Below are 27464 nucleotides of genomic sequence, written 5' to 3'. Positions count from 1 at the left end.
CTAATAGACCAGTTATAACTACCAGACCTGCATTTCTTTTTCCCAAAGATGCACATAATTTTACTTTTCGAACTATTAATTTTCATATAATGTGCTTCAGCAAATTGGTTCAATGCATGTAGACGATTAGATAGACCCTTCGGGGTCAAATCTAACACAAGTATATCGTCCGCATACATTAATATCGATATGGCTGACCCTCCGATTAACGGTGCTATGCCATCACAAACTGCAATGGAAGATGGTAGGTCGGCCATATACAAGGAAAACAATATGGGCGCCAATATACACCCTTGTTTTAGTCCATTCAGAGAGGGGATAGATTGAGAAAGACCCCTCTCTTCACCTTGTAGCACCTTACACCATGTATTCGAGTGTAGAGATTTAACTAGATCGAGTAAATATCCCAATGCAGCCAACTTTCTCCACAGCGTTGGACGATCCACCTTGTCGAACGCTGTGGAGAAATCTATGAATGCCACGTATACGCCGCCACCTCGAACACGAGCATATTTATCCATAATCACCTGTAACATTGTCAAATTGTCTAAAGTTCCATGCTCTTTTCGGAATCCTGTCTGTTCCATGGGTAAAATACTATTTAGGTCTGCCCATTCCATTATTAACATTAAAAGAAGTTTAGCGAAAAATTTTCCTATAGAGTCCAATAAAGCTATTAGACGATAATTAGAAGGTTTATCCCGATCACCCTTTTTAAATATAGGGATTAATATACTTCCCCTCCAAGAGTCGGGGACTGTTCGAGATTTAAAGCATGCTAGAAATACTGGAAGAAGAATCCTACTCCAGATGGTAACATCTTGCTTAATTATAGACATGGGCAGTTCGTCAGGACCCATAGCTCCGGAAGAGCGCATACTCTTTATTACGGTAGCTATGGATTTCTCAGTAGGAAGTTCCATTTTATGGTCACTATTTGAGCCTGGATCCCGTATATCCCCCCCTGCACCATTAGGTGCATATAGGGTGGACACAAATAGAGTCCAGACATCTTCTGAAATAGCGATGGGAGTGGGAGTTGTTATTGAGCCACATCCTTTCCTTATAATGGACCAGAAATCTCTAGATTTATTGTAGGTCGAAGCCTCTCTTAGCTTGATCCATAGAGAATCTTCTTTTTCTCTTTTTATCTTAGATCTCAATCTTACCCTCCTTCTTTTTAATACAGCTAACTGATGCTCATTTTCCTCAGATCTATTAAAGTATTGTTTCCTAACAAGTTTATTTATCTCCTTATTTAATATTAATAATGGGCTAGGAGAGAAATGTGTCTTTTTAGGATTTCCTGATATCTTAGCCATGGCAGTGACTTTTTTGAGGAATTTTTTGAAATGAAGGAATTCTGTACCTTGCCAATGATCTAGTTCTAATAACGTTTGGGCAAGAATATTTTGTACATCCTTCATGTTGATAGATCCCCAATAACATCTACCTGACTTACACTTTATTGAAAGACCTCTATTCTTTAAGGACCAGGAATTGGTTTCAGGGGGAATTAATGAGACAGTTATATTAATAATTTTATGGTCACTCAAGGAAGAGTGAGAGATCACCATATCTTTAATAAATGAGAACGTATCATAGTCCGTAATTGCATAGTCCAAAATGGATTCACCCCTAACGGAGCCATGTGTATAGTTAGCAGGAGTATCAGAAGGCATCCTGCCATTTATGATAAGCCCCTCTAGGTAACTAAGTTCCTCAAGTAGAATCTTACCTCTTTTATTAGTTTTTATTTTAGTAGGCAGGAGTGCTTGAGGTATATTGTATGCTTCTTCCTTAGATTTATTTCTAAACATGTCTAAAGTGAAATTAGACACTTTGTTATTTAGGTCCCCCACCAATAGTATATATGGGGGGTGATCAACCTCTAATAATTGTTTAACATAGGAAAACATACGCTTGAGAACTGTGATAAAATTATCTTCAGGAGGAATATAAGCGTTTAAAATTATAAATGAAGACCGTTTGCCTGCTGAGGCTAGATTAGTAATGGTTATGGATTGGAAAAGGTTGCTAACGTCCGTATAGTGGGAGAATTGCCATTGTAAAGTATTAGATAACAAACAGGCAATTCCACCTTTTGCGTGGCCTTTTTTTGAGGGAATTGCAGGGGCCTCCAGGACAAAATAATCTTTCCCTCTATAGGGGAGATTTTTGCACCATGTTTCCTGGATACATAACACATCTGCATTTAAGGAGAATAGGAAATCAAATTTCTCTGGGCAATTATACAAACCAGCGGCATTCCAGGAGACAATTTTTAGGTGAGTGTTAAAGATGTGAAAATAGACGTGGTTTATTCGATGTGGTCTTTGATAACACTCCTGGTAACCAGTTCCACATCTGATTGTCTTCTGTTAAAGGAATATCTGTGCTATCAGGTAATGGCAGTACCTGTGAGACCATTCGTTTACCTCTGGAGACCCAAATTTTTAGATCTTTATTGCAGGTAAGATAATCATCCTGCCCAGAAGCCAACTTTGCATTTCTTTCTCTGGAGGAAATACACTGATCACTATTAACATAAGGTAACACGTCGATTCCTCTACATTGAAAAACTTCCGCTTGTTGAAGAACAAGATTAGCAATTATTTTAGAGTAAAACTTTACCCTTGTTCGTTGCCCATTTATAGATCTTATTGGGAGAACTAAATCAATATCATTCGATAAAATTAGTTTTAAACCTTCTATCTCTTTAAAGCAGTTAAGCAGCCAAGATCTATTCAACTTTAAGTCTGAATCAAACAACGGGAAAAAATCCAATGACAGGGTATCCACACTCAAACTAGAACTTTTTACTGGCTGCATAATTGAACTCCTAACTACTTCAGGTTGTAGCCGAAAAATGGGTGCCAATGGATTAAATCCCCTAGCTACTATCGGCGTGTTTCCTGCATCTTCAGAAACTAAAGGTAATGGATCAGGGACATTTACCACTGAGCATGAAGCTACCCCCCTTGTAGTTGGTTCAACCGGGGAACCCACACATGCATCGTTAGTAATACACTCAACTCCCTCTTTAACGGAGGTATCCGATAGTAAATTGTGTCCACTTTCGATAGTATCAGGCACTTCAGATTTTATATGTTTTTGAAAAATAATTTGCCTTGGTCTTTTCTTTTTATATTTACGTAACTGCTTCCTGTTTTTCCCTCTAGTTTTTACTTTTAAGACTTTAAGAGTCGTCAATGATCCTTCGGATTCTTTTTTATCCTGAATAAAGATGGGAAAGAGTTAATTACCCCCCATTTGAGACACTTCTACCAAACTATCCTCCTTCCCAATCAGCACTGAGTCTTTTCTCTGTAAAAAGGAGGATGAGGTAGAGGGCTCAGAGGGCTTATGAATATCGACTTTTATAGATGGTTCCAAAGGTACATTTCCCCCCACAACATTAGTGTTATCGTTAACTTTTTGGACAACAGGATCAATGAGAACAATAGGAGGAGCAGTCACATTCTCAACATTTTTTGCCAGCAATACCTGCAGTATCTCAGTAACTGAGGACAAAATACAGTCAGAACTCACAGCAAATTTACCAAGTAAGAGTAATATTGAAGACAAAATTTGCTCAAGTGCTATGAGTGACTCAGAGATAGGTTTCTCATTTTTTGGGTAGCTAGATGAAGTAAAAGCACAAATCCCCGATAGATTAAATTGCGGAGATTTCAAGTCACTCTGCATTGAAAGGTTATCAGTGGATTTAATGGAAGGAGTGCTGCTATATAGCAGCAATCCTGACGGCGTTACTCCAACTGGTGTTTTACTATCCGCAAGATGAGACAAAGGTCTATTGTCCACATATCGACCACAGAGTTCCAAATCGATACTAGTAGCAATAGATACATCACCCATGTCTTCCTCCTCGTTGTCTTTTCCCTTAAGAGTATTATGATACAATACTTGCGATTTAATTAACAAGGGATCAGAGTCCGCTCCATTTGCTGTACATGATGGGAAGATTACTTCATCTGGCTGACTCTGTAGAGGCATATTTGTTTCCGTCATAGGGTCTAGCTGATAGTCTTTCTCCATATTAGATTGCAGTTCTGATTGTAATAATGGGACTATGTCAGTTTTTGTGGGAACTTCTAGGGATTTATTCATGCTTTTTTCCCAAATTTGTACCAGCTGCATCTGGCCTTTCAATAATGCACTATTTTCGTGCTTTTTCCTCAGGGGAATAGATCCTGAATTTATACAAGGTTTTTCCACTAGAACTTTCCCAGAGCGTAGTTTCTTTGCCTCCATAATACCAGAAAAAAAAAAAAAAAGTCTAGCCCTACAGCAGGTATACACAGTCCCAAATAAATAACACAATAAATAAATTATAAAATGATATGAAGCCACAGGGCGAGATGGCGACGCTCGTACAAGTAGATAACGTGCTTTATAACAGTAAACCAGTCAGCGTGTTTTCATGCAAAAAAGGCCAATTATAAGCTACAACAAAATAAAAGAAAGAAAAATAAAAATACCAGGGCCCAGCCCAGCCTACCTCGGCCACTGAGGGCCACAGAGGGCCCGCCCTTTGCCCGGGCTTAGCCCGGCGCCACCCGCGCGCGTCCCGCGATGTGCGGTCTTCAGGCGCTAATGAAGGCAGGTGAGGGGGGCGTGGCAGGCACTGTTCCTGTCCGAGGAGGCTTCTGGTCAATGTTGTTTGTTAGAGACCAGCCTTCTACAGGCACACCCAGGCGAGTGTTTCCCGCGAAGCGGGAAACGCGAGCAGTAGTTCCAAGAGCGCTGCCAAAATGCGCTTACAGATGAGTAGCGCTGGGGCGGCTTCGGCGCTTTTTCTTCCACAATCACTCAGCCGCTTCAAGAGCCCACTTCGTCAAGCGCACAACAGCAACAAGAAATCAATTCTCCGCTTCTCAGCGGTCTTCAGGCGCTAATGAAGGCAGGTGAGGGGGGCGTGGCAGGGACTGTTCCTGTCCGAGGAGGCTTCTGGTCAATGTTGTTTGTTAGAGACCAGCCTTCTACAGGCACACCCAGGCGAGTGTTTCCCGCGAAGCGGGAAACACGAGCAGTAGTTCCAAGAGCGCTGCCAAAATGCGCTTACAGATGAGTAGCGCTGGGGCGGCTTTGGCGCTTTTTCTTCCACAATCACTCAGCCGCTTCAAGAGCCCACTTCGTCAAGCGCACAACAGCAACAAGAAATCAATTCAGTTTGTTTAGCAGTTGCAATATTGTTTGTATTTTTTTGTCAGTATTATGTACTGTAATTTTCTACTTCTCCCACATTCTCTCTCAGGCAAATGAGTGTTTCTTTGTTTTTGTTTGCCAATGCTAGTGCCAGTGTCTAGTCTACTACTACCATCACACAACCACGGCATATTCTCCGTTGTCTTGGGAAACCATGCAGTCCTTCCGGTGCCAAACTTAATCATCATCAATCACAGGTAAGAAGAGAAGTTTGCTGGGAGGTTTAATGGAGGAGAGGCTGGTAGTACTAATAGGACAAATATAACTGACTGAGGGGTACAGCATCTATCTGTTTGCATGTTACACATGTGGTCAATTAATAAAGTATTTCAATCAAACACTGGCCGCTGCCCTGCATCTAGAGTAAACCTTGTGACGTACAAGAGTAACCCCACCACAAAACATCATATGTGTAAGTTGAAAATAAATATAATTTATTCATGTAAAAAATATCCTCCTATCCCACCCCTATCCCCACCCTAACCCCAACCAATGTCCAAGTCCAAAGAATGTCCCACAAAAATAACCCCAACACCCAATTCCCACCCACCAACAAAAGTATTAAAAAAGGGGCAAATCAACAAGGTCCATTACAATTGGCAGGCTTTGAGGTGTTTGTCCACTATAATCTTGACGCGCTCCTCTAATTGGTCCTCCAGCTTGGCCACCCGGAGGAGAAGTTGTTGCCGAAATGCACAGCACCTACATTTGCATCCATGCTGTGTGGGGGTGGCAGATGTTAATTGCCGGCGGTGAGCCGCTGCCTGGCCGCGGCGCCGTACTCCTGCAGGTGGGGCCTTGGTGGGGCCAGACGTATTGGAAGAGGCAGCAGCTGCTGCCGCCGCCTCTACCTCCTCCTCCTCGGCCTCAGCCACCAGCTTGCAGTACTCCTCCACAATGGCCTGCAGTTTCCTTTGCCAGGCCCTGGCTGCCAACTCCTTCCATGATGGTTTTTGGGAAGGAATATGAGTATCTATAAAAAAAGAAACAGAATTGTAACTGAAACTCTTCAAAATTACCTAGCGCAGTACATACAATTGGTGTCAACTTTTAGTATCTATCTAATCTATCCTCCTGCTCCACCTGCCTGTAGCATTTGTTGACGTTTTTTCCGGCATTATACTTGCCCTAGTACTGGGTGGCCTTGAGTACACAGAAGAACACCAGTCTTTTTTGTATCTCCTTTTATTTTTTCAAAGTAAGACTCTGCTTCCAGTTACAGTTTTCACCTATGATGAATTCAATACATTTAGGGGGCATCCACCCATTAAAAGTAAATGTCTATCATTCTTTATTATCGGCTTAGCTGGTTTCACTTTCACCAGCAACCACCCATGCGCCCACTCCTTCCTTGCCTTGGGTTTCATTGACACCAACTCCGCTCATGATTCTTGCTATCCACTATATCCATGCACCCATATTGTTTTGCCCAACCAGGCCTGCATTTTCGTTCTACCCATCCTTCAACAACCCATGCATCGGATTCATATCAGCCACGTGAATGAACCTTCCAAAGTATCCTTCTATGGTATGTAGTCTTATTATTACATCTCTTTAGTCCTTCCTCCTTCCACCCTAGTTCACTTCTTTCCCTTTTTGTTCAACACATCCCTCAAGGTCATCTGATCTGACTTTTAGTCTTCTCCATAACTTTCACAGCTGAGTTGGAGTCTGATGGAAGAGGCCTTGTTTACTCAACTCACACTGGTAATGCTACAAAGGGTGTCTTCTTCAACCATTGTATATTGTCCAGTACAACTTCAAATTCATACTTTCTTAATAAGTCTCATAGCACAGTGAGGGAAATGTCCCCCTTCCACCTAGTAATGCAAATAAGTAATAAATATAACTTACCACCGCTGAAGTTTCCCCCCCCACTGATGCTCCTGCAGGTGCCGCAGCCACTGTCCCCTCCTGGATGGCAATCGCATCGCCGCTGGCCTCGTCGGCACTGGTGGTTGGTAGTGATTGTACACCTATAAAAGCAAGTACACCTTTTTAGATGCCTGCACACCTCCCCCTATTTTACTAGTTGTACTTTTTTCACCAGGAAGGAAGATTGAAAAAACTGTTACGTACAACATGAATCGTGTAACTAGTCCAAATTGCTTCCTACTGTACAGCAGTCACATTAAACAGAGTTTAGTTTTAATTTATTAGATGGTCCCTAGGGTCATCTAATCTCTACTCCTACTCTAGTCTTTGGAAAGTTAGCCTGAGCCATATAACCATTTTAGCTCCGGGTCTACTGCTTTGCCCATGTTACCTCGCAGCTTGTTGCACAGTAGGAAAGACACCTTTGAGGCCACATGAGTGTTGCATACAACTAAATAGGTTGACAAACCAGTATTGTTAGTCCCTTTTGCTTATCCATAATGTTGTACTTTTTGCCATGACTGCTCAAAACTGGCATAGGTGTATTCACTGTCTAACGTGCAACATTTTTCTCATAGGCAGATGAGAAGAGAAGATTGCCTTCTACGAAACAAGGGATTTGCAGAGCTTTCGAAAGATGCATGTGTAACCAGTATACGTTCAACGGTGAGGGGTCTCCCACAATTCACACATTTCTCTATCGTTCACTAGATGTACAAAATGTATAGTATTTAATCTTCTTCATTTTGCATGGTGGAGCAGGATGTTTTTCATGGAAATACTTACACAGTACAACAATACAAAGCCTGTTATTAAAAAAATAAAGTTTTTGAACTTGCACATAGACTCTGTGGTATATTTTTGAGTGTCTGGGGTGTTGTGTACTGAAACAAGTGAGTGAGCGAAAGGGTGTTCTTCTGTTCTGGCCTGGGTTGTGTAATAAAATCATTGGGTATATATATCTAACTATCTTCGTGTGGGGGTCGGGAGTGGGACAAATGACTATGACCGAGACACTTAGGTAGGTAGACGGTCATTGGATTGTGGGTTCTTCTGGCAGAGTTCTGTTACTAGGGTGTAAGGTCCAACCTCCCTATCACCAACATCAACATCCTATTTTCTTGTGCATAGTTATGTATGTGTATGTGCAGAGAATATTAACCACAACAGTAGTAGTAGTATACTAACTGAACAAAAATAAGTAGGCAAACATCTGGTTGTGCATTTTGTTGGTGGGAAGTGACAAAGACTGGAGATTACAGAGGACAACGCAAAAGACAGGAGTGGACCCAGTGGCTACAGCTATTCTATCACAGCTTTATTCAAAAGAATACCTTAACTAAAGAGTGGCCAACAGGGCAAGCTTAGCTACACACAGTCTAATAGTAGTAGCACAGAGAGTCTTAGGGCAGAGGCAGTTTGAAGGAACTGAAAGTCAGGGATGGCATTGGATACCCAAAATTTGGAAAACAAATTTAAGACCAAAGAAGGTTTTGCTAACATTGAATTAGGAAGGAGGCTTAATAGGTTGGAAAAATAAGGTGCGTTAAAAAGTTGGGGAAATATAATTGTTAATAATATAAGCACTGTAGGACTTACTGGGGCCAGCAGCAGGATCCTCGGTAGAGGAGCACTCCTCTTGTGGTTGTCCCGCCAACTCGGACCCCGTCTTCTTGCCCCTGGGTGGTGCTGATCATGTAAGAAATAATAAAGAAAGAGAAACATTAAGTGCTGTGAAACAAAGACATCATTCAGAAATCCTCTCAAACATTTTAGGAAACAACAATTCCAATAAAAATGACTTCGAAGTATAAATGACTACTGGCTTGCAGGATTCACAGACCGTCTACTAATAGAACACTAATCAAATGTTCCATAAACATTATGATTGAAGAATATACTAACGAAGCCAGTACCACCTGACCTACACCACCTATTCAAGAATCCAGACGGGCCAATTGTTCAGTAAGTCGGCATTTCCATTTTATTTTTGCCCACAAACATGCATAGATGATGAGATGGAGGACACATGCATACATTTGTGCATACACAGAATTGTTGGTTGCTTGCATCATATGAACTGCTACTGACTCACCTGATCATGCTATTGCTGCTAAGCCTACCACTCAGTAAACAAACTTCAAACCGGTTCTATAGAGGGGTGGGGTAAATAAGAACTAAGCATTCAGTGACAGAGGAGGCGTCATGCAGACCGTTAAAAAAATATGAACTAATAATACTATCCATCCACCACTATTTCACTAAAGGACAATGTAAGGAAGGACTAGACTCCAGCAATAGCATTAACTAACTTCAGTTCTCAAAAAACTCTAACATCAATAATCACCAGCCCAAGCTAGCGCAAACATACAAACCAGTAAGAGAAGTGGCGAGCAGCACCTGTGTCATACAATAACAGAAGATTTTGCGACGGAATTGATCTGCAAGGTAACTAAACGCACCAGTAATCGTGTTACTTTTTAGTCCATGAAATATACACAATACTTATACTACTATATTATATATTAAATATTACTAGCTACTCACCAAGCCCCACGACCTCGACACCTAGCAGGTCCAACAAGTCCTGCTCCCTGTTCAGAATGTCTGCCCACCGGTGGGCCAGCTGCTGGTGGGTGCGCCGGATATCCGAGCGACGGTAGACTGCCCGGCGCACCTTTGCCCACCGGCTCTGACGCTCCTCTGGGCGGTAACCGGAGCCTGGCCTGCCGCCTTCTGCCAAGGTCAAGGGGAGGTGGCGCTGGATGAAAAAAACAAGGGCGGCCACCTCCGCCTCCCCGAAAAGATTCCGGGCATGCACCCCTGCAGGTCTCATTCTGCCGCAAGGCAGCCGGCTCTTGGGCGCAGGCGCCTTGCCCTTCGAGCCGGTTCTGCTGCTTCCCTTTGCCATGGTTCTGGGGTGGAGGTGGAGGTGGAAAAGAAAAGTTAGAACAAAAGGAAAAAAAGTTAGGGGGAAGAAGTAGGAGCTTAAATAAAGAAGTAAAATAAAACAGTAGAAAAGTTTAAAAAAAGGTGGAAAAGTAGAAATATAATGCAAAATATAAACTTAGGGACAGAGAGAGATAGATGATAAGTAAACAAAGTAAGAAAACCTGTGAAAATAGGTAAAGATTGCACAGATATAAGGTGGATAGAAAACTAGGCCCAGAACCATAGCATAGAGTGTGAAAAACAAGATGGTCGCGCCCATCGTGACCACGTGGGTACGTTTGCGCGCGATTTCACGCGAACACGCACTTTGTCAGCTTGAACAAGTAGTTGTGTTCCTGAACAAGACGTGCACCGCGCAAACACGTTATACGCGACCCGGAAGAGGAAATAGGGGATGCGAGCGGGCGGGACAATTGAAAAAACAAAATGGCCGCGCCCATAGCCCACCACATGGGTAAGGTCGCACGCTACAATCCCTCGAACACGCAGACAGCGCCCCGAACACGCACAACGCGCTCCCGAGCAAGAAAAAGGGCTCGCGAATGGGACCAGCAAGCTACTACGCACGCTCGCAAAGCTCGCGTAGTGCGAGAACGTCTTCGCGTAGCTTCGCGTAGCTTCGCGTAGCGCAACTGCGCGTACTACACCCAGGGTTAATCATAATCCCGATGGCAAATAAGCCTTCTGCACAGGATTATGTTTGTTTCTGACTGGCCCACAGGCTCTATGAGTCCATTAGGATGCCAGCTGGAATGACCAGCTGTTTTGAATTCTGACCGCCGTAATCCTAATACCACGGTCAGAATTTAAACCAAGGAAGTCTTCAAAAAGCCTCCTTTGGGGCCAGAGGCTTTCTGACCGACATCCTAATGAGGGCCATTGGGTCTATAACACTTTCCACAATTTCCAATCTCTATAAGTAACAATACCTGTAGTAGTAGTTAAAAATATGAAATTCGTAATATGAAATATAAAACGAAAAATATGAAGAGGTTCATGATACAAAATGACCTGAGCACCATTAATCTGGGGAATAACAACACCAATTATTTATCCATAAGGACATTATTCACTTTGTGTTGCATGCTGTAAAATGTTAAAATTGATTGATGTTATTGATATACTACAAGGTAGATGCTACAGCACAACCTCCCTCTGTATTCCATGTTGATGTAAAGAGTGACCATGTTTAATTTAGATCAAAGTATAGAGGGGCGATAAGAGGATTTTCCCAGAGGGATTTATCCTCCTAGTTACATATATCTCAAGAAAAATAGAGCCCTTCTCCGTAATGTTCACTAAACCTCCTACAGGGAGAAAAAAGTGCAGTTTTTGTTAATATAACCCTCACCCACCAGGGTAACCCCTTAGTGGCATGCTTCATCAAAGGGTTCTTCTTGTTCTTCAGTGATACGGGGTGTGCTGCTACCTGAAAAATACACTGGAGCACTGAATGATATATATTAGATGGTGGTAGAATAGGAGTTGGAGTATTTTTATATGTGTATTAAAAATATGTGCCTGGTAGGAAAGGTATTCTTATAGGCTCCTTGTTTTTTTTCCATTCCCAAAATAATGAACAGTCAGGGTACACTGGAGAGAAAATCTTCACTCTAGGTACAGAGCAGTGGACTGCAAGGAAAATAAACCTTCTATAGTCATCAAAACTCATTTACAGAAGCTTTGAAAATGGCTACTCTGCAAAATATGTGTTGGCCATTTTACTCTTTGAGGAACATACAAAATGTCAATAAATGTTAACCCAAAGAAGTAAAAGACAACACATATGTGAACTGTTCATATTCTTAATCTTCAAAATTACATTTGCTTTGATCTGTAGCCTTAATCACCTTCACCACAAACCTACATTTCAAAGATTAGTTACACTTAATCTTCGATGGATACAAAGTTCCTATGTAATTTTAAAGAATTTCAATTTGTGTTCCTTGCTTTAATGTACAATATGGAGCTCTTGGTGGTATGCTGCAATTCTGTGAGCGTGTGCAATTCATAACACATATCTATGCACCATAAATATGAAACATAATATTATAACATGGGGACATTTCATTCTACACCAATATAACACTTAGGGGTCCATAAGGATATCGGGCGGATTGCCTCCGCCAGGGTGGCGGTTGGCACCGCCACCCTGGCGGAGGCAATCCACCCGACAACCACTCTCGTTTTCCCCTCCACCAGATTAGGATGGCGGAGGGGACAGCGGCAGACGGAAAGACCGTCCGCCGCGTTACCGCCGCGGTCGCTTTGCGACCGCGGCGGTAATAGATTAATATGGTGGCGGTGTCCAATGGACACCGCCAGCCATATTACGATGGCAAAATGTGTGGGCCTTTCCGCGGCGGCAATGCCGCCACGGAAAGGCAGGCGGAGATTGCAGCGGGGGCCCCCTGCAGGGCCCCCAGGTTGCCACCACTGTCAGGGGGCCTATGGTACCCCCCACATTTACATATGCAAAGCGGCAGGCACCGCGCGGTGCCTGCCGCTTTGCATGTGTGAATGCGTCAACTTATGTTTGACATTGTGGCGGGAGGTGCAGAGAGCACCGCCCGCCACAATGTAAAACATATAGGATGTGCCCGCCACTGTGGCGGGCACATCCTAATACCCCCAACGGGACCCCCGCCCTTATGGCGGGCGGTCCCGATCTCCGTTAGGGTGGCGGGCGGACAAAGTCCGCCCGCCAACCTAATGGACCCCTTGGTATCTTTGGGTCTGAATATATGTTCACCATCACTTTCAGCCTGACTCCTCATCCTGCTAATAATCCCCTATACTCTTGTTCTCCTCGATCCAAATAGCTTTGTTTGCTTTTATGTTGATCTTTTCTGCCACACCTGTCCAATTGGAATCTCAGTCTCACCTTAGCTAGGATTCTTCACTGTCGGTCCTGGAGGGCGGATCCATGCCAGACTTGCATATCCGCATTTAGATAAATGTAGTTATCATAAAAAACTGTCATGGGTCTGCCCTCCAGGACTGACATTGTAGAACCCTGACCTAAGCAATACAAACTGGCGAAATGTTCAATGAAAGCTATGGCCAAACTACAGCCCTACTAGTTTGATCCTGTATAAACCATGGCGAACCATGATTTGTCCATCAGTATCAATTCATTGGAATCCCATTCTGTTCGCTCAAAACCAAATTCAAATTTTCTTATTTCCTGTTTCAGACACACATGTACACACCTCTCCCTATTTAATTTCCTTACCATCTTAACTAAGGGAATCAGAAATGTATTTATTTATATAATTATAGGAACTTAGCATAAAAAACTTTACATTTGTAGGAAATACATAGGAGAGAGAACATAGTAAATGAAAGTACATTAAATGATTAGAGAGAAACCACAGGGTACACATACTAAAATAACATACCAACACAACTTGCTCATAAATACTTCATATTATTGTAGCTCTGATCCAGGACCAGTATAATGTTCCAAATGTGTCCCTTTCGTTCAGATCTCTACATTGTTCTATGTAATGACAGATAGTGCTGCTTTGTATTTCCAATTGGGTGTAGCAGCAAACAGGCACTTAGAAGGCACACTGAGAGTGCGCCAAAAAAAGGTGGCACACTGTCAGTGTGCCCCCGAGGGCAGCTCCGTCATGCGGTAAAAAGGGGATCAAAGGGGTCCCATGGACCTCTCCCAGACATCCCCCTGCGGGCAGGTGCAGTCACACCCTGCACCCGCCCGCAGGGTGAATCTCTCCATCCTCTTCAAAGTGCAGGCGGGTTGCCCCCTGCACTGTGTAACACACTTTGAAGCAGCTGCTCCTTATTTCACTAGATGCGCTGCCCCCAGTGCGAGCACGCAGTGCATTCATGGAAATAGGGCTTACTGTCCCTGTTTGCACCCAACACACCTGTTAAAAGGTGCACTGTGGCAGAAACAAGAACTGCGTGCCTTATCAGTAATACAAGCACAGTTGAGCAGGGGCATGTATTTTAATCAGGTTTGGATAGCAGTGCAACCTAACCCTAGGGCCAGATGTAGGTAACTTCAATTTAGCGAGTCCTTAATAGCGATTTTTACTGAATCGCTATTAAGGACTCGCTAAATGGAATGTAGGTAGGAATCGCTAAAATATTAGCGATTCCTTAACATTCCTTAATAACGAATTGGTAATTGAGATTAATTATTAAGGAATACCTAGTCATTCATTCCTATGGGCTAGGAGGCCCATAGGAATGAATGGGAAGATATTCACTATTAGTGATTCGGTATTACCGAATCGCTAATAGCGGGAGGTATTTCAAGGGTGCCAGGGTGTCCAAAAGACACCCTGTTGCACCCCTGAAATATGCATGTATGCACATGTGGCGCACATACATGCCCTAAGGGCATGGATTTGTGCCACATGGCACATTTAAACAAGCAAAAAAGGAAATTGCTACTTACCACCAACTTGAAGTTGGTGGTAATTAGCGATTCCTTAAGGCTCAAGTGCACTGTTTTTAGTGCTACGTACATTGCATTTAAGGAATCGGTAATTCCAATTCCTTAAATGTAAGAGCAAAATAAGGAATCGCTATTTTGCAATTCCTTATTTTGCATGTAGGTATGAACTCACCTACATTGCACCCAGCGAAATACCGGTCGGTAACGCTGAAATTCCCTGAATTTTGGCGTTACGGACCGGTATTTAGCCACCTAAATCTGGCCCTAAATGCCTTAAATACCCACTTTTTCAGTCCAGTGGTTTCAGTTTTCACTTACAGAATTCCGAACTCAGTGTTCTACAGTCTTAAAAGTTTCTTCAAATATCTAGTTTACTGAAATGAATAATTTAAGCAAGAGGAGATTCCCACATACAAGCTGTTTGTGTAGCAGGTGTGAAAACGAGGACTATCAGAGTTTCACTCTCCATCTGTTGAGCTCCCACACATGGGTTACTTCTACAAGCTAACATATCCAAAGTCTTTGAAAAAAAAACTTTTTCTAAAAGTGATACCAAGGTAAATCTAAATAGAACAAGAATTTCTTAGACAAATCGATTTCATTTCAGTGGGGTTGCCTTTGCTGATGCCATCTCAATTTAGGGCGATGTTCTGCCGCAGGTGCACCTCCAAAAACATTTGGTGCAATCCGCAAAGCTTTTTGAAGGCGTAAGGCCAGCACCTCAACTGAGTTCTAAAGTACAACCGGGTAACGAGTTAGAGATTTAAAATGGTTACACGTAAGTAGTTAAGTGTATGCTGCATGTATGTGCAAATTTGTTCCTTCCCGGAAGCGTCAAGAAAGCAGTCCCGGTAACATAATGCCAATGTGCTGCTCACTCACAGAGTGGTAATACTTTGGATATTTAGAAATCTATCTAGAAGCACTTCCTAACCCTATGAAGCGCACAAGATGGTTGTATGGCACAATATCATTGTCAGAAATCGACCTACAAAATATTACATCCAATAAATCGCCACGGTAAGTATATACTATCCCTGACTCCACCTCAACTTGCTTGTGGTTGGAGAGATCGATATAGTAGATGCACTATTTTTGTAGGGTGATATTTCGACTGCGATTGAGAGATAGTGGTACAAGTGTGTATATTTAAGTTAAGTCAAATGCAAGTCGGGTTTTCAGACTTTCAGATATTCAAAGCAAGAGACTGCATGTGTGGAATAAAATATTCATACATAATGGATGATTAGTATACTTGGAAAGTATATGAAAAGTGTTTTAGCTGAGAGTTAGAAAAATTGGCCTGTCACCAATGCACTTTGTGTGAGACTCCTGGATTCAGACCTCTGTGGGAAACCGAACTCTTCTAATCAGGCCTTGGCCGTGCATGCTCTGTCTTAAAAGGATGTGCCCTTCAATTATTGTGTAACCCTTGTTAATAAAGGACCACCTGCCACTAGATGATGTATTTTGAATTAATACGTTTCATTTGCTCTCCAACTTGTTTATGGTTTAAATATTTTTATTGAAGAAAATGCCATGCATTGCAAGCCTGCACAACAGCAGTGCGACCAAATGGGCCACGCAGGGCTCCAATGCAAACAAATGACATATGAGTTTACCAGAGGAAGCAAACTACAAGAATGAGGCCAAAGAAACAACCCATACCACCCTAACCCCGAAATAGGAAAAAAAGAAAGAGAATAGGAATGCGCAATCCCCAATCCTCCCCCGCTCCCCCCAGCCCAGCCCGTCTATCAATAGATGGCAACTAGCCAGAATGGCTCACCTCCGATGTGGGAGCTTTCGGTGATGCGAAGCGTAGAAGACGCAGGTAACTCGGGCATGTCAACTCTCTAAAGTTCTGTGCCAGGAGAGCCAGGAAAGGCCGCCACAAATCGCTAAATCTCGAGCCTTTGCCGGCCGTAGTGAGCGAAATCTTTTCCAAGCCTAAAATATGCCATAGGCGGTGAAGCCACCCTGTGAGTGTATGAGCACGTGTGGATTTCCAATGTGTGAGAATGTTTTGTGTGGCAGAAACCAACGCAAGGGCTATGTGTTTCCCGCTCATGGATTTCAGGGTCGGTGAGCGAGTTGGTGACACCCAGAAGCACGTACTCTGGAAGCCTAGGGATCTATGTGTCTAAATACTTGTCGACGTCGTCGAGGACTTGAGTCCAGTAGGGAGTCAGGTGTTCACATTCCTATAGTAGATGGACGAGTGTACCCACCTTCCCATACCCTCACAAACAATCCGGACTATGTGCGTTGTCAAAGTGGTGCATGTGCTCAGAGGTGTAGTACCAGTAGTACGCACGTTTAGTAAAAGTTTCGGTGAGACCTACGTGAGTCGCAGTGTGTCACGCCCTATAGCAATTTCCTTCCCATTCCTTGCTAGTGAAATCATGACCCAAGTCTCTTTCCCATCAGGCCTGCCTTGCATGGAAGGTATGAGTATAACGGGATAGGAGCATTCTATACAGGTCCGAGATGAGCTTCTTGTCTGAGGTACGTGTGATCAGCTATCTCTCATCCCGGGCGAGGTGTCCATGGGCCTGTGATCTATTGTCTGGGTGTGAGGCCCAGTGTCTTAGCTGCAAATAGTGCAAGCGCTCAGATTCAGGGAGACCATAGTCAGCGCGTAGCTGTGTGAAGGGCACACCTCCTTTGGTGTTGTAAAGGGTACCTAGAGTGCGGCAACAGGTGGTTCTCCAAAGAGGAAAGGAGGTCTCGCCCATCCCCATTCCAAAGTAAGAATTGCCAAAGAGAGGAGTGAGTAGGGAAGGAAAGGTCATCAGTCCATGGTGCCTGTTCGTCTGATCCCAGACCAACATTGTAGCTGAGTTACAGGAGAAGCGTTGAGATTGGGGGGACGCTGAACCTTCAGAAGGAAAGGGATCTTTATCAGAGAAGTGCCCGCTATCGCCCGGTCTTGGAAAAGCCAATGCTTTTCCTACTCAGTCCGGCTCCACTCCATCAAGTGTCGGAGTTGTGCGGCTTTGAAGTACAGCACGAGATCGGGTATCCCTAGATCCCTTTCTTCTGGAGGAAGGAAACTGACCAGCCGCTTTATCCTCAGTTTGCGACCCTGCCAGATGAATTAAGAAAGTTCTGCCTGCCTCCGCTGGAGCCAGTCGGTGGGAGTCTGTAGAGGGAGCATTTGAAAAAGATAAAGGAGTTTTGGAAGGGTCGTCATCTTAACCGCGGCGACGCGACCCAGCCAAGAGATAGGGTAATGTTTCCAATGCCGCAGGTCCGTACGGATGTGAGATTGCAAGATGCTATAGATGACTGCCTTCGTCGCCTGTAGTGTTGGGGCTAGCTGGATTCCCAGATAGGGGACCATATCGGTAGACCACTGTACGGAGTGTGATGCCTGTAGGTCCGCCAGAGCCGTAGAGGCGGCATGGAAAGATTTAGGGCCGTAAACTTGGTGAAATTAACTTTGAACCCGGATGCCCCACCGAAGGAGTCCAGCTCCTCCATGAAGGTGCCCAAGGCCATTGCAGGTTCCGTCAGGGTGACCAGTGCGTCATCTGCGTACAGACTGATGGTCAAAGCGGATTCCCGGGATCCTCGGGTGCTCACGAACTCTTTGCGCCAGGGGCTCCATGTAAAAGGCAAAGAGCAGGGACGACAAAGGGCACCCCTGTCTAGTGCCTCTGTGGATATGAAAGGGTGTTGACGCATGTCCATTCACTCGCACTACAGCCGCAGGGCCGCAATAGCAGTTGAGGATACGGTTCCTCATCTTCTCCCACAGTCCAAAACGGATCATTACCTGCTCAAAGTAGGGCCAGTGCACGCGATCGAATGCCTTTTCAGCATCGATGGCCAGGAGCATATAGTCTCCCGGGATACGAGAAACTTTTTCGATGAAATGGAGCACCCGGTTTGTTTTGTCGCTGGTCTGCCTTTGGGGTGTAAACCCCGCCTGGTTAGGGTCAATTAACCCAGGCATATAGGGAAATAGGTGAGCCACAAGGATACTGGTATAGAGCTTCAGGTCAATATTTAAATGAGAGATAGGCCAGAACGCCGCGCAGAGCGTGTTATCCTTGCCAGGCTTGTGAATGAACACTACATCCACCGCAAGCTTGGAAAGAAGGATCTCCCCGAAGAAGTGAAGGAGTTAAAGAGGCCCATGAGAATAGGGGTCAGCATGGAGGAGAACTGCTTATAAAAAGCCACCGAGTAGCCGTCTGGGCCAGGCGATTTAGCTACTTTTAGGCACAAGATTGTGGAAATTACTTCTTCCGGGCGAATCTCCCTCTCCATATGATCGGCTTGCACCTGGGATAAGCTGGGGAGAGTAATAAGATTCAGATATGCATCTATGTCCAACGACCCTAGATGCCATGCTTCGTATAGCTGTGCGTAAATGTCACGGAACGTCTCGGCTATGTTAGAGTCGTCTGTGCATGAGCGGCCTGCCTGGTCTGTGATCTCCTGTACCCCGTCATGCAGCCAGGACTCCCTCAGTTTGTGTGCTACTAGCCGGCCGCACTTGTCACCGCCGACATAAAAAGAGTAGTACAAAAGGGGTGGTGATGGATGGAGCATCCGAACCAATCAAACACTCGCACCCAGTCAACAGATCTGGGTTTAATTCATGTCCGTTCTTTAGCCCACTCTGCCACCCCAGTTCAGACATGGCCATATGCAAATCAGTCTGACCCTGTGCCTCATGGGAACAGTCCAGCCCGAACGGCCAAGCCATGCCTTCCCTGGACTGGACTCAAGCCTCCTAGGACCGGTTTCTGGCATTCCAGCCGTCTTCAGCCAGGCTTGCTTGAATCCAGTGGCAAAGTGAGTAAAGGACTCACGTCTGAGCATACCCTGCCAACTTATGGCGAACAAAGCAGTACAAAAGGGGGTGGTGATGGATGGAGCATCCGAACCAATCAAACACTCGCACCCAGTCAACAGATCTGGGTTTAATCCATCACCGTTCTTTAGCCCACTTTGCCACCCCAGTTCAGACATGGCCATTTGGAAATCAGTCTGACCCTATGCCTCATGGGAACAGTAAAAAGAGTGGAACAGACATAGTGCAGCGTATTTGGCTTCATCACGATCTATGGCAGCTAACTGTGACCTAGCTGTCTTCAATTGACGCCAGATACGCGGCGCTCCAGTCCATTGATGGATCTGTTCTAACTCGTGCACTTTCTGGGTGAGGTCCTCCCTCTTACGTTTACGTTCCACATTGTATACAGAGGAGAGAGCAATAATTGCTCACCTAACCACCGCTTTCAGGGCCTTCCATCTAATGGAGATAGGTGTGTCAGCGTTGTGACATAGATAGTAATTTAGTGCGCGCTGAATCTGAGCCACGGTGTCTGAGGGTGTCTCGGAAGCGCCACCGTCGGGTAAGAAGGCGGACGGGGGGCAAAGTCAAGGTGATTACTACCGGAGCGTGGTCCGATAAGGCAGCCATGAGGATGTCGGAGGAAATTGTGATGTCGCTAATCGTCTTGGTGCCTATAAAGTAGTCCAACCTAGCGTAGGTCTTGTGGGAGCTAGAATAGTAAGAGTATTCCCTAGAGGTTCGATGGAGATCCCTCCACAAGTCGATCAAGCCCAGGTCTCCCAATCTATCAAGCTCAGTATGGGAAGGGCAACCACTTGGCCAAAGTGCTGCACCGACCTATCTTGCTACTTTTTAAAGACTAGATTGAGGTCTAGATTGAGGTCTCCTCCAGGAGTAATCTGCGCTCAGGAGTAGCCTCGGTCAGCGCTGCATTGAGAAATCGCTCCCGTTCCTCTTTAGGGGCGTAGATGGACTCTAAGATCAGCATTTGACCCCCAATCAAAAGTTGGTAGGTGAGAAGTCTACCCTTGTTTTCAGCCTCTTTCTGCACTCCTCTCCCCTTAAATGCCCTAGATATCAGAATCCCTACCTCTGCAGATTTATAGGATCCAGAGGAGCAGAACTGGGTAGGAAAAGCCTGTGACCGGCATCTGTGACAATCCTTGGCCAACAAATGCGTTTCTTGTAGAAGGCAGACACTAGCCCCAGAGCTCTCCAAGTAAGCCAGAATCGATTGGCGCTTGATGGGATTATTAAGTCCCCTCAGGTTGAGTGTAAGGACCTTAAGAAAATTGGGATGCATCTATAGCGGCGGACAGTGGCATTGGGGAGCACGAGTATGCGCGGCCTAGGGCAGGATTGAGTGTTCAGCTACCACAGCATAGGGAGGGCAAGGGGCGCATGTCGCAAGCTCGGAGGAGACCTATACCAAGCAGTACTGGGAGATCAAAGGGAAGTGTGGAAAGAGAGAGAAGAGAAAGACCAAAGAAAGAATAAGAGAAAAAAAGGGAAACCCTAACAAGAATAAGAACCATAATGTCCTAAATAGAGGCAATGTGCAATCGGTCCCAAAGGGGAGCCGAGGGATAAACACTCCCAGTGCGAGAAGGGAGAATCGCCGACAACCAACTTCTGGAACTTAGAAGTCCACCATCCCAAGATGAACAGAAAGGGTCCGACAAGAAGTCCATAGAGTGGCCAACGGTACCCCCTCCCCACCTCCCGCCTCAATAGAATAAAGAACAGACAGACCCATTAAAAGTCATGAGGAGTGAGTTTTTGCAAGTTTCTCAGGGAGGGACTCAAAAGCGGCATTCTGATTCAATGCTACTTCTGTGGGGTCCGACCGCTTGGGGCGTCTTTCGCATCCCTGTCTCTGCCATCCCAATGGTGAAGCATCTGCAGCATGGCCTGAGCTACGGTCTCTCCCTTCCTCATCTGGAATAGAAACTTCAAGGACCCCGCTAGCTTCCGCCAGGGAGCGAAGTTGGTATTTTTTCCCGTCCATGCGAAAAATCATTCGGAACGGGTGCCCCCAGGAGTAAGGAATGTCTCGTTGGCGGAGGTGGTACATAATGGGGTGGAAGAGCTTGCGTTTCTGCAAAGTAATCGCCTCGAGGTCTTGGTAGAGAGTGGGACGTTGGTCCTGGTCGGCGATCGGGTGCATGGTCATGGCCCTGCAGAGAATCTCTTCTTTTGTGCGGAAGTCTTGAATGCAGGCCAGGATGTCGGCTCTGGGGGGACCCACCCCTGTCAATCTTGATGTCAAAGTCAGGTGCGTTTCCCAACACATGGTTAAACAGCCCCCTCACATAGGCGAAGATGTCTCCCGCCTCCGCATTCGTTGTGACTCCTCGGATCCTTATATTGTGCCTCTGAGGTGGTTCTCCAGGACCTCGAGACGCGTCTGGAGGTCTACCTGCTGTTTATGGATTCAAATGACCTCCTGTTGGAGCGTGGATAGTTCTCTGTCCCTGTCGAACTCCGTCCTCGAGTGCTGCAACCCGTTCCTCAATGCTGTCAACTTCTCTGCGGATGTCCTTGGTCTCAGAGGTGAGATCGCGTTTCACGGTTTGCAAATCCTCCTGGAGCGTCGTGAACAAGGACTCGAGGAAAGCCCGCGTCGCTGGCTCCTCCCGAGCGTCTCTCCGTGTGAGGGAGGACTCGGCCTCCTGAGATGAAAGGGTCATCTTGAGGGGGCTGGCTGGGTGCGAGAGAAGAGATTCTTCACTGTGAGGTCAGACTTGGAGTCCTTCTGGGCTTTGTCCCTCCTAGCGTGGGTGGAGGTTATATCCCAGGCCCGCGCCACCAGGAGTGAGCAGAGCGGGCTTGTCCCCATGCCCCGTCTGGGCAGAGCCATGTTGATCAAGGAAGTATCCAGGGACCTGGTCCAACAATACTCCGAGGCTCAGGTCAGAGTCTATGGGGGTGGGCACCAAAGGAGGAAGCAGCCGGAACGTTGCAGCGGCCAGCACTCCCCTGCCCCTCAGGGCTGCACACTCAAGATCGTGAGGGCCCTTTGCTTGCGCTCCCGGAGTCAGGCCTGCCCTGGGTAGCGCACACCAGGGAGATCCAGCTGTGCTGGTGAGCCACAACAGCCACTGTCCTCAGCTCTCCTAGGCAGGAGCCACCGCCTCTCAGATCCTGCACAATTCAGGCCACTGGCTAGGGCCCACTACATCTCCCTCTTGCCCAGGTGCCACCAGTCGTGGCGGGTGCTGATGTGGGTCAGGCTGGGGCAGCCGGCAAGGCTCCTGTAAGCTATGGGCTGGTGCTAAAAATTGGCGGTCGGCGGAAAGGCAGCAAAGTATGACTTACTTCAAAGCCATCTTGGCCACGCCTCCTCCAACTTGTTTAGTGGAATATTGGCCCAATATAACACTTGCCTAATCAATTTCAGGTGTCCCAGCTCTCTGGTCAACTTTCAGCTTTGTGTTAAACATTTTTTGGCAATAACCAGTGCTAAGTTAAGTTCCCCAGTTTCTTCCTTCTATTTTGGAGCTTCAAACCTAGCAGGCAAATTGCAGCTTTATGAATGTCATCCCTATTCAATGTAATTTCAATTGCATTTTCTATGAAACCAAGTATTCCTCAATTGTTGTGATAGAAATTTTTTACTAAAGCACTACACCTGTGGAAGTTAGTGGAAGGTCCATGTATGTTTTAGACAACCATTTGGGAACCCGGTAGATCCTATGTTTGAAGTAGAATTGGTGCCATTTCAATCTTGCATTGCTTGATGTTATGGGTATATGCCTTAATACTGAATCCTACCATCTTTCACCTATGTCCAGCTTCCCCCTCCTTCAGGCTGGTCAGATCTGTCCTATGCTTATTCGGGAGGGCTTTGTATAGCAATGTTGTTGCTTTCCTTGCCTAACTAAGCAACAGTTGCAGTGGGATAACTGTGATGGTTTACTCCCTGTGTTCCTACACCAAGTAAGGTGCACTGTCCTTAAGCATCTACCACATAATAGGATCTGGCCTGTCAGGATCCCATTATCCAATGGTAGATCCAAGAGGGTTTCAGAAGCCTGGCTTGTACAGGTCTCGGACTGTCCTAATACCATACCCATCTCTTTTGACCACTTTTCTACCACTTGCTGATGTTAACATCTAAGTTCAGACCCCGAATGAATAAGACACTGTGCACAATTTTCTATATAAGCACCACATCCACCAAAGCCTGATCCCTGTCAGCAAGTGCAGTTCTTTTTTTACCACCAGTTTATGAGCTAATAGTATAGTCATGATCTCCACCTTATGTACTTTGGCCATTACTGGCCATGCCTCAGCTGTGGGCAACTCTGTGTACCACGCTGGCACCCCCTGTATCTGTGTAGCTAAGTCATAAAGTTTCTTGTTGGGGAACAATCAATCTTGTCTACGCATTAGGAAACTTCATAATATATATTTATATATATGTATTACCAGTCGCCAGTAGGTACTTATAGTTAGGACCTAGTTTCCATAGGAAAAGCATTTTGACTTACCTGTAATTTTGGCCTTGTTTGACCAATCTTCATGAAATTTTCCGCCAAGAGTGTCAAAGTAGGCTCAGTGTGTCGTGGAAGGTTTGAGGGTGATCCATGCAGTGGGCGCTGAGAAAAAGGGGCACAAGAAAAGGGTGCATTTGTAATGTTAATTCCAATAGGCACGCGTGGTCAAACCTACAGCCCGATCCGCTGGATGGAATTACACCAAATTTGGCAGAAAGGAAGATGTTGTTATGCAACTTGTGTCTTTTTGTTACTTTTTGCAAATACGTTCAGTAGGTTTTGTGAAACTAAATCCGTAAAGCATAGCGATATCTCTAGCCGTGGATATTTCACAGCGGTTTCACAATGATTGCGGTCAAATCGCAATGTTTTAGCAGAAATAGGTGAATGCACGCTCCAGCGTGAATGCTCTGATTGGTTGGTTGCAACATGAACAGAAAGTTGTGGCCTCCATTTTATGTATCACAACGTTCCCGGGGCTGACAATGTTTTTTCAAAGTGACATAAGCGGTCAGGGTGGAGGTACGTTGAACCATGGCCTTACGAAACACCAATCTCCTTCATTTGCGAATGTGCCTCCATAGCCCTAAAACAGAATTTCTTTGCCTTCCACACACAGCTGTACCACCAGATCTAGGGTACCAGCATGAGGAACACCTTCGCTCCTAGTCTAGCCTGCCTCTATATGGCTAGTTTTGAAGACAAATACATCCTAGGGGAAAACAATCCCTGCATAAATAACATACTGATGTGATGTCGATACATCAACGACATTTTGCTTTTCTGGAGGAGGGGACAAAGAACAATGCACTACATTCTGTGGATGGATTAACACACTAGACCCCTTCTTACGATTCTCCAGCACCAGGTCACAAGAAAACATACCTTTCTTAGACCTTTTGATCTCCCTAGATAATGGGGTCATACACACAACAAGCTACAGGAAACCCAGAGACAGAAACAGTCTCCTTGTTTTTGGCAGCCATCATCCTAAAGCACTGAGGAACAGTGGGCCAGTTCCTGCGTCTGCGCAGGAATTGCGATACCCTGTCAGAGTTTAAAACACAATCAGAAATTCTATCAAACAACCTGGCTGATCGACACTACCCGAAGAGAATAATACGTCAATCACATAAACGAACACGTAATAACCATAGAGAGGCCCTCCTCGAAGTAAAGGAGAGGTCAAAATCAGAGGCAATCACTTGTGACTACATTTACGCCCAACTCGAATAAAATCCAGAAAGTGATAAGTAAATACTGGGGCATCCTGGAAACAGGTACCGTTACCCCTGGACTGCCTCCATTATTTGCATTCAAATGTACCCAGAACATAAGAGATCTGTTGGTCCATACACGTCCAAGAACACCTCCCACTACACAACCGACCCTTTGGGCTCTACCACCGGTGCAAGGACTCTTCCCCTGCGGTTCCTGCTCCGTATGTCCACTCACTTCAGCCTCCAAACAGATTGACCACGGCCTGGCTAGACCTTGGCATCAGACGAGACACACAAATTGTAACACAAAAAACTGTACCTACACAATCACGTGCCTATAACCCAGAAAGTATAAGATGGACAATTACTGAATCCAACCATTAATGGACAAACAGCACTGTTGCATTGTCATTTCCATATATTTCCTTGTAACATTTTATTTTTAATATTATTTATTCTTTGTATACCTTTCCCCTTTAATTTCCTGGATACTTTTAATTGTGGCACATGCTGCTCAGTTAGTGCATTCCAATTAGAATTGTATTTCTTACTGTTCTCTTGGCATTCTGCCTGGAGATCTTGAAGTGGAAGTACTGTGCATTAACCTATTTAAAATCCTACTTGGCTTCTTGGATTTTGTACCTTATTTCTTCTGCAACTTTACAAATTTGGCGACAAGGGTTAAAGTACCTACTACTCTTTGGAGCACAGGAGCGGTACGTTCAATTTTTGGATTACTATGTTATAATCTATGTTCATCTGTGGACCGTTTTTAAGCTGGAAGATTTATAAGCATTGCTTATGTTAAACAACAAGTGTTTAACACTGAACATTTGGATTTTCTACGCTGCTGTGTGGACCTTTTGCATATTTCTTACATTTTTGGCAACTTTCTGAAGTGCGGCATCTTTCAAATGCAGCCTGTAACACGAGCGCTTACCTGAACTGTACCCATGGAAACCTGAAGCATCTCCGTCATTTCTTGACCAACGCGAGGTATTTCAAGCTGCATCCATGGAAACATCTTCGTCATCTATTGTGCAACGCGAGGTACTCAACGTCCTCTTCTCTGCATTTTGATGTTAGCACACGTTCTGACGCGTCAATGTTTTAATGTTTTTCCTTAGCAGTGTTGGATAGTTTCACTTATATTGATTAATAATAAGGGAAGTACTTTCATTTATATATTTCAGCTTGTGCTAAATTTGACATTTTAGCCATTCTGCTATTTGTTTATACTTAGATTAGTATTTATCAGTATTTCTGCTGGCATTATGCCATTTGATCCGCCAACTACATTCCTTTAGACTAAGGGGGATTCTCCTATACCTTGGACTAGATGGAAGGGAGAGTTTTTAACGTATTTGAAAGCCATTGATGGGGAAAGAATGGGTAACGAAAGAAAGAAAAGTATTTTTCTTCACTGCTTAGGATCAGAGGGACAAGCTGTGTTTAGAACACTTCCTGTTGTCCATGGGGATTTGGGAGTATTTGATGAAACAATGTTGCGTATAGAAACTAGGTTTAAACCTCAAACCAGTATAGCCCTAAATAGATATAAGTTTTACACTAGGGTGCAGGGAGAGTCAGAATCTTTTGATGTTTTTTTTAACTGCACTCAGAAGAACTCGTGGTTTCATGCAATTTTGGGGCATAACAGATGAGATGATTAGAGAGCAAATCTTTGTAAATGTTAGGAGTAAAAAAACACAGGAACAACTATGGATATTAGGTAATCCTAATTTGCATGACACTATTTCCACTGCTAAGGCATTTGAGCAATCAGATAGATGGATGAAAACCATACAAGAGGTCAATCCTAAAGGTGAGAAGAATGATAAAATTTGTGATGAAGTGTGTGCTATGAATAATTCCGTAAAAATATCTCAATCAGGGCGGTTGGCAGAGAAAAATGTTATATCCTATAGGTGCGGGAGCAATAACCACGTAGCTATGTTTAAAATTTGTCCTGCAATAGGAAAAGAATGTAACAAGTGTGGGAGAATGTGACACTTTGCTAAAGCTTGTAGAGATGATAAAAGGAAATGGTTTGACAAGAATAAGAATCCCAATAATAAGAACAGTGGGATTTCATGTGTAAGGTATGATCGTCCCAGTGATATTACATGCAGCAAATGTGAGCACTCATCGTGTAATGATTCTCAAGTGGAGAAGGGATTTGTTGTTTTGTTAGTGAATATAGGTGTGGTTGACGGAAAGACATTAAGTTCTCCTAAGTGCGTAGTTAGATTTTTGGATGAAGATCTTGAGCTCATGGCAGATTCTGGTTCTCCTTGGACTATTGTGACAGAGTGCTATTTCAATGAAATGTTTGGGGATAAGAAATCAACTCGTGATTTGTGTCCCCCTGATACTGTTGCTCAAGGTTTCGATGCTTCTGCCATTGATTTTATTGGGTATATTGCTTCTTTGGTTGAGTTTAAAGG

The sequence above is a fragment of the Lissotriton helveticus genome, chromosome 1_1 (genome assembly GCF_964261635.1).
Source record: "Lissotriton helveticus chromosome 1_1, aLisHel1.1, whole genome shotgun sequence".
Taxonomy (NCBI): Eukaryota; Metazoa; Chordata; class Amphibia; order Caudata; family Salamandridae; genus Lissotriton; species Lissotriton helveticus.
This window is presented reverse-complemented; position numbering follows the sequence as displayed.